General features: G+C 43.6%; 1 protein-coding gene across 2 annotated transcripts in view; it reads right to left on the bottom strand.

Moving 5' to 3' along the window:
• The window catches only part of LOC137375375 (very long-chain specific acyl-CoA dehydrogenase, mitochondrial-like), a 106,906-nt gene extending 98,507 nt beyond the window's left edge, over positions 1-8,399 (bottom strand). The window contains exons 1-2 of one of the 2 annotated variants that reach the window (XM_068042468.1): positions 2,003-8,399; positions 1,850-1,923 (exon numbers count right to left, since the gene is read on the bottom strand). The gene's annotated coding sequence lies outside the window, so the exon portion shown is untranslated. Of the gene's footprint in view, positions 1-1,849 lie in introns of both variants that reach the window. The other variant, XM_068042470.1, reaches the window with a different exon arrangement.
• Between the last annotated feature and the right edge of the window lie 5,904 nt (positions 8,400-14,303).

Here is a 14,303-nt window from a genome sequence, read left to right as displayed (position 1 = left end):
CTATCAGGGTAAATTTTGCTGCCACTGACTTTACAAAAGCCTCAATGCAAAATTTTGCAAGTGCACTTTTTCTGCTTCTTTAGGCTAGTTTTATCAAAAGGTAAACTTTCTTAAGGATAGAAGGTTTTGGCAATTTAGTTCCATCACTACATCACCAATCATGGCTCAGTGGCAAGAAACAATGGGTAATTTTTGATGGGTGTTTTTGCGACTGGAGGGCTGTTTCCAGTGGCGTTCCGCAGGGCTCAATACTGGGTCCCCTGCTTTTTGTGGTATATATTAATGATTTGGACATAAATGTAGGGGGCATGATCAAAAAGTTTGCAGATCACACAAAAGTTGGCTGTGTGGTTGATAGCGAGGAGGATAGCTGTAGGCTGCAGGAAGATACTAATGAGACTGGTCAGGTAGGCAGAAAAGTGGCAAATGGAATTCAACTCGGAGAAATGTGAGGTGATGCATTTGGGGAAGTCAAACAAGGCAAAGGAATACGCAATAAATGGGAGGATACTGAGAGGTGTAGAGGAAGTGAGGGACCTTGGAGTGAATGTCCACAGATTCCTGAAGGTAGCAGGACAGGTCGATATGGTGGTTAAGAAGGCATATGGAATCTTTTCCTTTATTAGCTGAGATATAGAATATAAGAGCAGGGAGGTTATGCTGGAACCATATAACTCATTGGTTAGGCCACAACTTGAGTACTGTGTGCAGTTCTGGTCACCTCATTACAGAAAGGATGTAATTGTACTGGAGAGGGTACAGAGGAGATTTAAGAGGATGTTGCCAGGACTGGAAAAATGCAGTTATGAGGAAAGATTGGATCGGCTGGGGTTGTTCTCATTGGAACAGAGAAGGCTGAGGGAAGATACGAGTGAAATGTATAAAATTGTGAGGGGCCTGGATAGAGTGGATGAGAAGGGCCTATTTACCTTAGCAGAGAGGTCAATGACGAGGAGGCATAGATTTAAAGTGATTGGTAGAAAGATTAGAGGGTAGATAAGGAAAAATCTTTTCACCCAGAGGGTGGTAGGAGTCTGGAACTCACTACCTATAAGGGTAGTTGAGGCAGAAAACCTCAATTCATTTAAAAGGTGTTTGGATATACACCTCAAGTGCTGTAACCTGTAGGGCTACGGATCAAATGCTGGAAAGTGGGATTAGGCTGGGTGGCTCATTTTTCAGCCAGCACAGATATGATGGGCCAAGTGGCCCCTCTCTGTGCTGTAAACGTTCTATGATTCTATCATATCAAAGCACACTCCGCAGTTTGAAGCCCTGACAGCATTTCCTGTTCGACACTTTGCAGTGCAGCAACACTCTGTCTCAATCCCTATTGACATTATGCTTGAAGGCGAAACCTAGATATAAAATCGGATGTCGTAGAATAGAAAAAGCACTGAAGTCTCCGAATATGAAACCGCTCATCTCTGTGAGCAAGCTGTTCCAGAGGGAGAGCTTAGAAGCTGTAGAACATGTGAAAGTTAAAGGAAAGTGCAAAGCCTATGGTGCATATCATATTAATCAGATATTCTATTATTTGCACAATATGTTTCCTCATTGCACAGCAGTTGGTCTATTTCAGAAAGCTAGTTGGTGAAGAAAGAACTGGAGCCAATCTTTACACACTTTTATATTTATCTGCAGAACTACACATTACAAACATACACCTCCTAACCTAACACCACAGTTTTAGTCTGTGTCACTTTATAAAGGCTCAAGTAAATCCCCAGTTAATTCCCATCCCCTGCATACAATTAAACACAACTAATGTACAATTAACAGCAGTGATTGTGCATAATAGTACATGTAATGACAATGCAATACCCAATAGAAAAATGTACTTACTTACTTATCATATAGCATTTGTTCGCTTCATAGAACAAAGATCACTATTCAATATCGCACCAACAGTCACCATCCAAACTGGAAACAGACACGAACATATGTGCAGTATAAGGGCTGAAAGGGTTAATTTTGAGAGAGTGTAAAGAATACCTCCTACCATGATGATGTAAGTGATGATGTAGAAGGTCACATGTGAGAGAGACTTGAAGATAGATGCAATGTAGCTCTGGAGGAGTCACACAGACTGGTGTGAAGCTGTACATAATTAGAATGTAAGAAAGGTTAATGTTCTAATTACTCCAGAAGAAAGAATCTCTCTAAGCTAGACTAACTAAGGTGGCAGCGTACCAAACAAACATACAACAATTGGTCAAGGAGATCATCTATAGACTTCTTTGTTGAGAAACATGCACAAATGAGAAAGGAGAAAATGAGAAATGAGAAAGGAGAAGGTGGATGATGAGCCGAGGGAAGGGAGTGCAGATAGTCTCAGTCATCTCAATATCAAAAAGGAGGAGGTGTTGGGTGTCTTGCAAAGCATTAAGGTAGATAAGTCCCCAGGGCCTGATGCAATCTACCCCAGAATACTGAGGGAGGCAAGGGAAGAAATTGCTGGGGCCTTGCAGAAATTTTTGCATCCTCATTGGCTACAGGTGAGGTGCCAGAGGACTGGAGAATAGCCAATGTTGTTCCTTTGTTTAAGAAGGGTAGCAAGGATAATCCAGGAAATTATAGGCCGGTGAGCCTTACGTCAGTGGTAGGGAAATTATTAGAGAGGATTCTTCGGGACAGGATTTACTCCCATTTGGATTCAAATGGACTTATTAGCGAGAGACAGCATGGTTTTGTGAAGGGGAGGTCGTGTCTCACTAATTTGATTGAATTTTTTGAGGAAGTGACAAAGATGATTGATGAAGGAAGGGCAGTGGATGTTATCTATATGGACTTCAGTAAAGCCTTTGACAAGGTCCCTCATGGCAGACTGATACTAAAGGTGAAGTCACATGGGATCAGAGGGGAGCTGGCAAGATGGATACAGAACTGGCTTGGTCGTAGAAGACAGAAGGTAGCAGTGGAAGGGTGCTTTTCTGAATGGAGGGATGTGACTAGTGGTGTTCCGCAGGGATCAGTGCTGGGACCTTTGCTGTTTGTAGTATATATAAATGATTTGGAGGAAAATGTAGCTGGTCTGATTAGTAAGTTTGCGGATGACACAAAGGTTGGTGGAGTTGCGGATAGTGATGAGGATTGTCAGAGGATAAAGCAGGATATAGATCGGTTGGAGACTTGGGCGGAGAAATGGCAGATGGAGTTTAATCTGCACAAATGTGAGGTAATGCATTTTGGAAGGTCTAATGCAGGTGGGAGGTATACAGTAAATGGCAGAACCCTTAGGAGTATTGACAGGCAGAGAGATCTGGGCGTACAGGTCCACAGGTCACTGAAAATGGCAACGCAGGTGGATAAGGTAGTCAAGAAGGCATACGGCATGCTTGACTTCATCGGTCGGGGCATAGAGTATAAAAATAGGCAAGTCATGCTGCAGTTGTACAGAACTTTATTTAGGCCACACTTAGAATATTGCGTGCAATTCTGGTCGCCACACTACCAGAAGGACGTGGAGGCTTTGGAGAGGGTGCAGAAGAGGTTTACCAGGATGTTGCCTGGTCTGGAGGGCATTAGCTATGAGGAGAGGTTGGATAAACTCGGATTGTTTTCACTGGAACGACGGAGGTGGAGGGGTGACATGATAGAGGTTTACAAAGTTATAAGCGGCATGGACAGAGTGGATAGTCAGAAGCTTTTTCCCAGGGTGGAAGAGCCAGTTACTCGGGGACATAGGTTTAAGGTTAGAGGAGCAAAGTTTAGAGGGGATGTGTGAGACAAGTTCTTTACACAGAGGGTAGTGAGTGCCTGGAACTTGTTGCCGTGGGAGATGGTGGAAGCAGGTACCATAGAGACATTTAAGAGGCATCTTGACAAATACATGAATAGGATGGGAATAGAGGGATACGGACCCCGGAAGTGCAGAAGGTTTTAGTTTAGGCAGGCATCAAGATCGGCGCAGGCTTGGAGGGCCGAATGGCCTGTTCCTGTGCTGTCCTGTTCTTTGTTCTTTGTTTGTTCTTTGAGTACCAGTGATGATGGCTGACAAATGGCCAGCTGGGACTGAATGGAAGTGTAGCATAGTGTATGCTCTCTCCTTAGTTGCATGGGGCTATAAAGCTCAATGGGTCTATTTTGACATGGAGCACAGTACAGCAACAGATTTGTATTGAACAGTTATATGTTTCTTTTTACGTCTTGTGGGAAGTCCAACATCTTCAATTATCCTCTAAAGCTAGATACATTTACATGGGCCTTTGAAAAAGAAAAATGAAAAAGAAAGCAAAACTATTATGTTACATTGGTTTCCTCATTTATTCTTCATATTGAAACTTGATTGGTTATTAACAAGAACATAGCTAGTTAATTTGCCCTTTTTCATAACCTTCAAGTCATCATTTGTTGATGTAATATGTATCTTTAGAGTGTTTGTTATTCTCTTTTAGTGCTGATTTTTTCAGCTTCCAGATCTTAGCTAATTCTTATAATTGCATCCCAAATCCCTAAGCTTTGAGTCATGGTTAGGCAGTGGTCTTATGAGTGAGAACTGCCAGCAACAAAGTTGTTGCAAAGCTTTCAGCCAATTCCGCATTACTCCAGCTGAAAAACATGGCATAACAGACAGTTCAGAGTGTGGTCTAAAATATATGGCATGCCAAAATGGTGTTTTTCCTCCCATTGGAGAGATCAGGAGGATGTGGTGGGCAATCTGTGCTATATCCACTATAATTCCGTTGTAAAATGTACATTGTTCACTATACATGCAGGCTTAAGATTCAGTTTGTGAGAGAAATATGAAAACTGCCTTTTGCATTTCCCAAAAATGGCATACAGTCTGGTGTCCGAGTACACGTAGATAGGTCACTGGGATCTTTCCTGGAGCAGTTCTTTTCGGGCAGCATCAGGAATTAATTCGGCAGACTTTCCAGGAGCTTCTCAGGAGAAATGTTGCATCAGGGGTTTTAGCTGTCACACACTGGATTCACAGGGTCTCTTAGAGAGGTGCAGGAAAGATAAGTTGGGTATTTTTTTCAGCAGGCTACCAAACCCAACTGCCTTCAAAACAGTCCACACCCCAACTGAATCAAAGCAATATCCCAAAAGCAAAACCTCCTGTCCGCCATAAATCTTGACATGCCCATGACAGTATTGGTAGGAGTGACCACCGCACAGTCCTTGTGGAGACAAAGTCCCATCTTCGCATTAAGGATAACCTCCATCGTATTGTGTGGCACTTCCACCTTGCTAAATGGGATACATTTTAAACAGAATAGCAATGCAAAACTGGACATCCATGAAGCACTGTGGGCCATCAGAGCAGCAGAATTGTACTCAACCACAATCTGTAACCTCATGGCCCGGCATATCCCCCACTCAACCATGGCCATCAAGTCAGGAGATCAACCCTGGTTCACTGAAGAGTGCAGGAGGGCATGCCAGGAGCAGCATCAGGCATACCTCAAAATGAATTATCAACCTGGTGAAGCTACAACCCAGGACTACTTGCATGCCAAACAGCATAAGCAGCATGCAATAGACAGAGCTAAGCAATCCCACAACCAACGGATCAGATCTAAGCTCTGCAGTCCTGTCACATCCAGTCTTGAATGGTGGTGGACAATTAAACAACTAACAGGAGAAGGTAGCTCCACAAATATCCCCATCCTCAATGAAGGAGGAGGCCAGCACATCAATGCAAAAGATAAGGCGGAAGCATTTGCAATTATCTTCGGCCAGAAGGGCCAAGTGGATGAACCATCTCGACCTCCTCCTGAAGTCCCCAGCATCACATACGCCAGTCTTCAGTCAATTCAATTCACTCCACGTGATATCAAGAAACAACTGAAGGCACTGGATACCGCAAAGGCTATGGACCTTGACAACATTCCGGAAGACCTGTGCTCCAGAACTTGCCGCACCCCTAGCCAAGCTGTTCCAGTACAGCTACAACACTGGCATCTACCCAGCAACGTGGAAAATTGCCCAGGTATGTCCTGTGCACAAAAAGCAGGACAAATTCAACCTGGCCAATTACTGCCTCATCAGTTTACTCTCGATCATCAGTAAAGTGATGGAACATGTCGTCGACAGTGCTATCAAGCGGCACTTGCTTGGCAATAACCTGCTCATTGACGCTCAGTTTGGGTTCCACCAGGGCCACTCAGCTCCTGACCTCATTACAACCTTGGTTCAAACATGGACAAAAGAGCTGAACTCAAGAGGTGAGGTAGGAGTGACCTCACTTGACATCAAGACAGCATTTGACAGAGTATGGCATCAAGGAGCCCTAGCAAAACTGGAGTCAATGGAAATCAGGGGGAAAACTCTCCGCTGGTTGGAGTCGTACCTAACACAAAGGAAGATGGTTGTTGGAGATACAATCATCTCAGCTCCAGGAGATCACTGCAGGAGTTCCTTAGGGTGGTGTCCTAGGCTGAACCATCTTCAGCTGCTTCATCAATGACCTTTCTTCAAACATAAGGTCAGAAGTGGGGATGTTCGCTGATGATTGCACAATGTTCAGGACCATTTGCCACTCCTCAGATACTGAAGCAGTTTGTGTAGATATGCAGCAAGACCTGGACAATATCCAGGCTTGGGTTGATAAGTGGCAAGTAACATTCGTGCCACACAAGTGCCAGGCAATGACCATCTCCAACAAGAGAGAATCTAACCATCTCCCCTTGACAATCAATGCAGTTACGATTGCTGAATCTCCCACTATCAATATCCTGAGGCGTTACCATGGACCAAAAATTGAACTGGGGTAGCCATATAAATACTGTGGCTTCAAGAGCAGGTCAGAGGCTAGGAATCCTGCAGCGAGTAACAGGAGTGTGATGGAGTACTCTCCATTTACCTAATGGATGCAGCTACAACAACACTCATGAAGCTCGACACCATCCAGGACAAAGCAGCCCTCTTGATTGGCACCCCATCCACAAACATTCACTCCCACCACCACAGCTGCACTGTCTTGCAGTGTGCCATTTACAAGATGCACTGCAGCAATTCGTCAAGGCTTCTTCGACAGCACCTCTCAAACCCCTGACCTCTACCACCTAGACGGACAAGGACACCAGATGCATGGGAACACCACCACCTGCAAGTTCCTTTCCAGGCCACACACCATCCTGATTTCGAACTATATCGCCATTCCTTCACGATTGTTGGGTCAAAATCCTGGAACTCCCTTCCTTACAGCACTGTAGGTGTACCTATCCCACATGGACTGCAGCGGTTCAAGAAGGCATCGCACCACCACCTTCTCAAGGGCAATTAGGGCTGGGCAATAAATGCTGGCCTGGCCAGCGATGCCCACATCCCCATAAATGAATAAAAAAATCTTCTCTGTAAACATCTCCCCCAAGTCACCAAGGTTTCTGTTGTTTATTGAGCTTAAGGCATGTGACATCCAGCAAAGGTTTGTTTTCAAACAAGACCTCCCAGTGACCCTTGTAAAAAAACACATCCAAGGCATATTTTCAGATTTCCAAATGAACAAATGTCAATAATTCTAAAATACGGGTCCTCAATAAAAATGCTAAAAAATGAAGCAGTTTTATAACAAATGTCATGGGATCTTTTATATCCACTCGAGCAAGCAGACAGGGCCTCAGTTTAATGTCTCATCTCCAACTCCCTCAGTACTGTACAGGAGTGTCAGCTTTGGAGTGGGATTTAAACCTTGCTGTTCAGAGGCAAGAGTCCTAACAAGTGAGCCACAGCTGACATTCATAAAGAGATCAACTACTTACAGGTTAGTTGCTGGTTGATTTCTTCTCACTGTTGCTACGAATCTACAAGTGTTTGGTGCTTGTCTACAGGGAGTGGTGTGGCAAGTGCTGAAGGACTTTGCCCTGCATTAAAGGCTTCAGATACGGTGCACTAGTAGGCATTCCCCTTGGAATACAGTATGACTAGGAGAAGGAGCAGAGGGCATGGAGAGCAGAACAATCTCCTGAAATAGGGAGGAGGAGGAGAGGTGAACAGCTCTGAGCAGGAGGCCTTCTCTACTCATGATGTTCATGGAGCAATTCAACTCACTGAATCGCAGCAAGGAACAATGTGGGCAATTTTTATACTTTAGTAAGGATGTCCTCACTGAAATCTGCCACCTGCTGCAGCCACAACTACAACTTTCGAACGGTATTGTCAGTGGGTGCAAAGGTGACTGTGGCTATGAACTTTTATGTGTCTGGCTCCTTCCAGGATGAAGCTGGAGATAGCTGCAACATCTCCCAGTTTGCCATCCACTGTAAGGGATTTAAGGGAAGTCGCTGATGTTCTCCACAGAAAAAGAGATAACTGCTTTCATTCTCTCTTGCCAGGTGGAGCAAGCATGCAGCTTTTCTTGGATTACAGGGTGTGAAATCAAGCAATGGTGAGTCATCAGGATCACCGTCTTCTTACTGTTCCTCCACTGCCTGGCCAGGTTGCACCTCTTGGGTATCTGAAAAGAGTAAGGCACAAGGGTAAGGTTGTGGTGAGGGGAGGGAAAGTTAGAGGAGTACATAGAATGTTTTCAGGATTATTTCTTGGAACAATACATTCTGGAGCCAACAAGAGAGCAGGCTATACTAGACCTGGTATTGTGCAATGAGATAGGATTAATTAATGACCTCATCGTTAAGGCACCCCTAGGTAGTGGTGATTAGAATTTGACTGAATTTTACATTCAGTTAGAGGGAGAGAGGAGTGGGTCCAAGACTAGTATTTTAAACATAAATAAGGGCAATTATGAGGGCATGAAAGAACAGCTAGCTAAAGTGAACTGGCAAATCAGGTTAAGGGATAGGTCAATAGAGATGCAGTGGCAGACATTTAAGGGGATATTTCAGAATACACAGAAAAGATACATTTCAACAAGAAAGAAAAATTCCAAGGGTGGGACCAGCCATCCGCGGCTAACTAAAACAGTTAAAGATAGTATCAAACTTAAAGAAAAAGCCTACAATTGTTCAAAGATGGGAGGCAGGTCAGAAGATTGGACAGAATATAAAAAACAGCAAAGAATAGCTAAAAGATTGATAAGGAAGGTAAAATTAGAGTACAAGAAAAAGCTAGCTAGAAATATAAAGACAGAAAATAAGAGTTTCTATAGATATTTTAAAAAGAAGAGTTAACAAGGTGAGCGTTGGTCCTATAGAAAGTGAGTCTGGGGAATTAATAATGGATAATAAGGAGATGGCAGATGAATTGAACAGGTATTTTGCATCGGTCTTCACTATTGAGGGTACAAGTAACATCCCAGAATTAACTAAGTCAGGAAATGGAAGGGAGGGAGGAACTCAAGAAAATTACAATCATCAGAGAAGTGGTACTGAACAAGTTGTTGGAGCTGCGGGCTGACAAGTCCTCGGGTCCTGATGGACTTCATCCTAGGCTCTTAAAAGAAGTGGCCAGTGAGATAGTTGAGGCATTAATTTTAATTTTCCAAAATTCCCTAGATTCGGGAAGGTTCCGTTAGATTGGAAAATAGTGAATGTAACTACTTTATTCAAAAAGGGAGGGAGACAGAAAGCAGGAAACTACAGGCCAGTTAGCTTAACATATGTCTTGGGAAAATGTTAGAAGCTATTATTAAAGACGTTATAGCAGGGCATTTAGAAAAATTCAAGGTAATCAGACAGAGTCAACATGGTTTTGTGAAAGGGAAATCATGTTTAACCAATTTATTGGAGTTCTTTGAGGGAGTTATTTGTGCTGTGGATAAAGGTGGATGTGTTGTACTTAGATTTCCAGAAGGCATTTGATAAGGTGCCATATCAAAGGTTATTGCAGAAAATAAAAGCTCATGGTATAGAAGGGTAACATATTGGCATGGATAGAAGATTGGTTAGCTAACAGGAAACAGAGAATAGGCATAAATGGGTCATTTTCTGGTTGGCACGATGTAATGAGCGGTGTACCACGGGAATCTATGCTTGGACCTCAACATTTTACAATTTATATAAATGACTTAGATGAAGGGACTGCAGGTATGGTTGCTTAATTTGCTGAAGACACAAAGATAGGTAGGAAAGTAACTTGTGAAGAGGACATAAGGGGGCTACAAAGGGATATAGATAGGTTAAGTGAGTGGGCAAAGACCTGGCAAATGGAGTATAATGTGGGAAAGTGGGAAATTGTCCACTTTGGCAGGAAGAATAAAAAAGAAGCATATTATCTAAATGGTGAGAGACTGCAGAGCTCTGAGATGCAGAGGGATCTGGATGTGCTGGAGCATGAATCACAAAAGGTTAATATGTAGGTACAGCATGTAATTAGGAAAGCTAATAGAATGTTATCGTCTATCGTGAGGGGATTTGAATACAAAAGTAGGGATGTTATGCTTCAGCTATATAGGGCATTGATGAGACCACATCTGGAGTATTGTGTACAGTACTGGTCTCCTTATTTAAGGAAGGATGTAAATGCATTGGAGCATTGTATCCGCTGGAATTTAGAAGAGTAAGAGGTGACTTAATTGAAACATATAAGATCCCGTGGGGTCTTGACAGGATGGATGTGGAAAGGATGTTTCCCCTTCTGGGAAAATCTAGAACTGGGGGTCACGATTTAAAAATAAGCAGTTGCCCATTTAAGACAGAGGTGAGGAGAAATTTTTTCCTCTCAGAGGGTCATGAGTCTTTGGAACCTTCTTCCCCAAAAGGCAGTGGAAGCAGAGTCTTTGAATATTTTTAAGGCAGAGGTAGATAGATTCTTGATAAGGAAGGGGATGGAAGGTTATCGGGGGTAGGTGGAAATGTGGAGTAATCAGTTCAGCCATGAACTTATTGAATGGCGGCGCAGGCTCAAAGGGCCGAGTGGCCTACTATATCAGAGAAACTTATGGAATGAGGAGGAAATGGAATGTGAGAAGGAGAATTACATATGAGGATACCATCATCTTCAATGGTTTTATAGAGTCACAAAAAGTTTAAGGCACAGAAAGAGGCCACTTGGCCCATCGTGCCTGTGCCAGCTGAAAAACGATCCACCTATTTCAATCCCACCTTCCAGCAGTTGGTCTGTAGCCCTGCAGATTACGGCACTTGAGGTGCATATCCAGACTCCTTCTGAATGAGTTAAGGGTTTCTGCCTCAACTACTCTTACAGGCAGTGAGTTCCAGACCCCCAACCCCTTTTGGGTGAAAAAGTTTTTCCTTATCTCCCCTCTAATTTTTCTTTACTTTACATCTATGCCCCTTCGTCACTGACCTCTCTGCTAAGGTGAATAGGCCCTTCACCTCCACTCTATCCAGGCCCCTCAAATATTTGTACATTTCAATCAGATCTCCCCTCAGCCTTCTCTGTTCCAAGGAGAACCACCCCAGCCTATCCAATCTTTCCTCATAGCTGCATTTTTCCAGTCCTGGCAATATCCTCTTAAATCTCCTCTGTACCCTCTCTAGTGCAATTACATCCTTTCTGTAATGAGGTGACCAGAACTGTACACAGTACTCAAGTTGTGGCCTAACCAATGAGTTATACAGTTCCAGTATAACCTCCCTGTTCTTATATTCTATACCTCAGCTAATAAAGGAAAAGATTCCATATGCCTTCTTAACCACCTTATCGACCTGTCCTGCTATCTTGAGGGATCTGTGGACATTCACTCCAAGGTCCCTGGCTTCCTCTGCAATTCTCAGTAATTTCCCACTAATTGTGTATTCCTTTGCCTTGTTTGACCTCCCCAAATGCATCACCTCACACTTCTCTAGGTGGAAATCCATTTGCCACTTTTCTGCGCATCCGACCAGACTATCAACATCTTCATACAGCTATCCTCCTCGCTGTCTACCACATGGCCAATCTTTGTGTCGTCTGCAAACGTCTTGATCATGCCCCCTACATTTATGTCCAAATTGTTAATATATATACCACAAAAAGGGGACTCAGTACTGAGCCCTGCAAATGCCACTGGAAACAGCCCTCCAGTCACTAAAACACCCGTCAACAATTACCCTTTGTTTCCTGCCACTGAGCCAATTTTGTATCCACCTTGCTACATTTCCCTTGATCCCATCGGATTTTATTTTTTTAACCAGTCTGCCATGTGGGACCTTGTCAAAAGCCTTGCTAAAATCCATGTAGACCACATCAACTGTACTACCCTCATCTATCTTCCTTGTTACTTCCTGAAAAAAATCCATCAAGTTGGTCAAACAAGATCTTCCCTTAACAAATCCATGCTATCCTTGATTAACCTGTGCCTTTCTAAGTGACAGTTTATCCTGTCTCTCAGAATAGATTCCAATAATTTGCCCACCACTGAGGTTAGACTGACTGGCCTGTAATTATTTTGTCTATCCTTTGCTCCCTTTTTAAACAGAGGTACAATGTTAACAGTTCTCCAATTCTCTGGCACCACACCTGTATCCAGTGAGGACTGGAAAATGATAGTCAGTCCTTCTGCTATTTCCACTCTTGCTTCTTTTAACAGCTTAGGGTACATTTCATCTGGCCCCAGTGATTTATCAACTTTCCAGGATGCTAATCGCATTAATGCTTCCTTTCTCCCTCTGTTTATCATGTCCAATACTTTACACTCCTCCTCCTGAACTACAATATCTGCATCGTCCCCCTTTTTTTGTGAAGACGGACGCGAAATATTCATTAAGAACCATACCAACATCTTCCGCCCCCGCACATAGGTTACCTTTTTGGTCTTTTATTATCCTTAGTTATCCTCTTACTCTTAATGTATTGATAAAACATCTTTGGGTTCACCTTGATTTTGCTTGTCAATATTCTTTCATGCCCTCTCTTTGCTTCCCCAATTTCCTTTTTGATTTCACCCCTCCAGTTTCTATACTCCTCTCGGCTTTCTGTACTATTGAGTTCTCCAGGGAAAACAGACCCAGCCTATCCAATCTCTCTTTATAACTCAAGCCCTCCAAACCAGGCAACATCCTTGTGAATCTTTTCTGCACCCTCTCTAGTTTAATCACATCTTTCCTGTAGTGTGGCGACCAGAACTGCACACAGTACTCCAAATGCGGCCTAAACAACATTATGTACAACTGTAACTGGACGTCCCAACTCTTGTACTCAATGCCTCGGCCAATGAAGGCAAGCATGCCATACACCTTCTTCACCACCCTGTCTACCTGTGTTGCCACTTTCAGGGAACTATGTACTTGCACCCTAAGGTCTCTCTGCTCAACAACACTCCCAGGGCCCTGCCATTCACTGTATATGTCCTGCCCTGGTTTAACTCCCCAAAATGCATCACTTCGCACGTCTGCGTTAAATTCCATTTGCCAATCCCTTGTCCACTTTCCCAGTTTATCTATATCCTGTTGTAACCTTAAACAACCTTCTTCACTGTCCACTATACCACCAATTTTGGTGTCATCTGCAACCTTATTAATCATGCCCCCGACATTCACATCTAAGTCATTAATATATATGACAAACAACAGAGGGCCCAGCACCGATCCCTATGGCACACAACTTGTCACCGGCCTCCAATCTGAAAAACAACCCTCCACCACCACCCTCTGCCTCCCATCACCAAGCCAATTTGTATCTAATTGCAAGCTCACCCTGGATCCCATGTGTTCGAACTTCCGGACCAGCCTACCATGCGGGACCTTGTCAAAGGCCCTGCCCTCGTCAATCCTCTTGGTCACCTTCTCAAAAAACTCAATCAAATTCGTGAGATACGATTTCCCACACAAAGCCATGCTGACCATCCCTAATCACACCTTAAAATAAAAGCAAAATACTGCGGATGTTGGAAATCTGAAATAAAAACAAGAAATGCTGGAACCACTCAGCAGGTCTGGCAGCATCTGTGGAAAGAGAAGCAGAGTTAACGTTTCAGGTCAGTGACCTGTTGAGTGGTTCCAGCATTTCTTGTTTTTATTCCTAATCAGACCTTGCCTTTCCAAATGCATATAAATCTGGTCTCAGAATCCCTTCCAATAACTTTCCCACCATTGATGTAAGGCTCACCAGCTTGTAGTTCCCTGGCTTATCCCTGCTGCCTTTCTTAAAATAAAGGCACATTAGCTATCCTCCAGTCTTCTGGCACCTCACCCGTGGCTAACGAGGATGCAAAAATCTCTGCCATGGTCCCAGCAATCTCCTCCCTTGCTTCCCATAGCATCCTAGGATACACCTGGTCAGGCCCTGGGGATTTATCCACCTTAATACACTTCAAAACCTCCAACACCTCCTCCTTTGTAATGTTGATATGCTCCAGGATATCGCTGTTCCCTCCCTTGAAATCACTAGCTTCCATGACCTTCTCCACGGTAAATACAGACGAGAAGTATTCATTTAAGACCTTGCCCATTTCCCGTGGCTCCACACAGATTACCACACTGATCTTTAAGGGGATCTACTTTCTCCCTAGCTAC

Source organism: Heterodontus francisci, chromosome 11 (assembly GCF_036365525.1).
Source record: "Heterodontus francisci isolate sHetFra1 chromosome 11, sHetFra1.hap1, whole genome shotgun sequence".
Classification (NCBI taxonomy): Eukaryota; Metazoa; Chordata; class Chondrichthyes; order Heterodontiformes; family Heterodontidae; genus Heterodontus; species Heterodontus francisci.
This window is presented reverse-complemented; position numbering and strand designations above follow the sequence as displayed.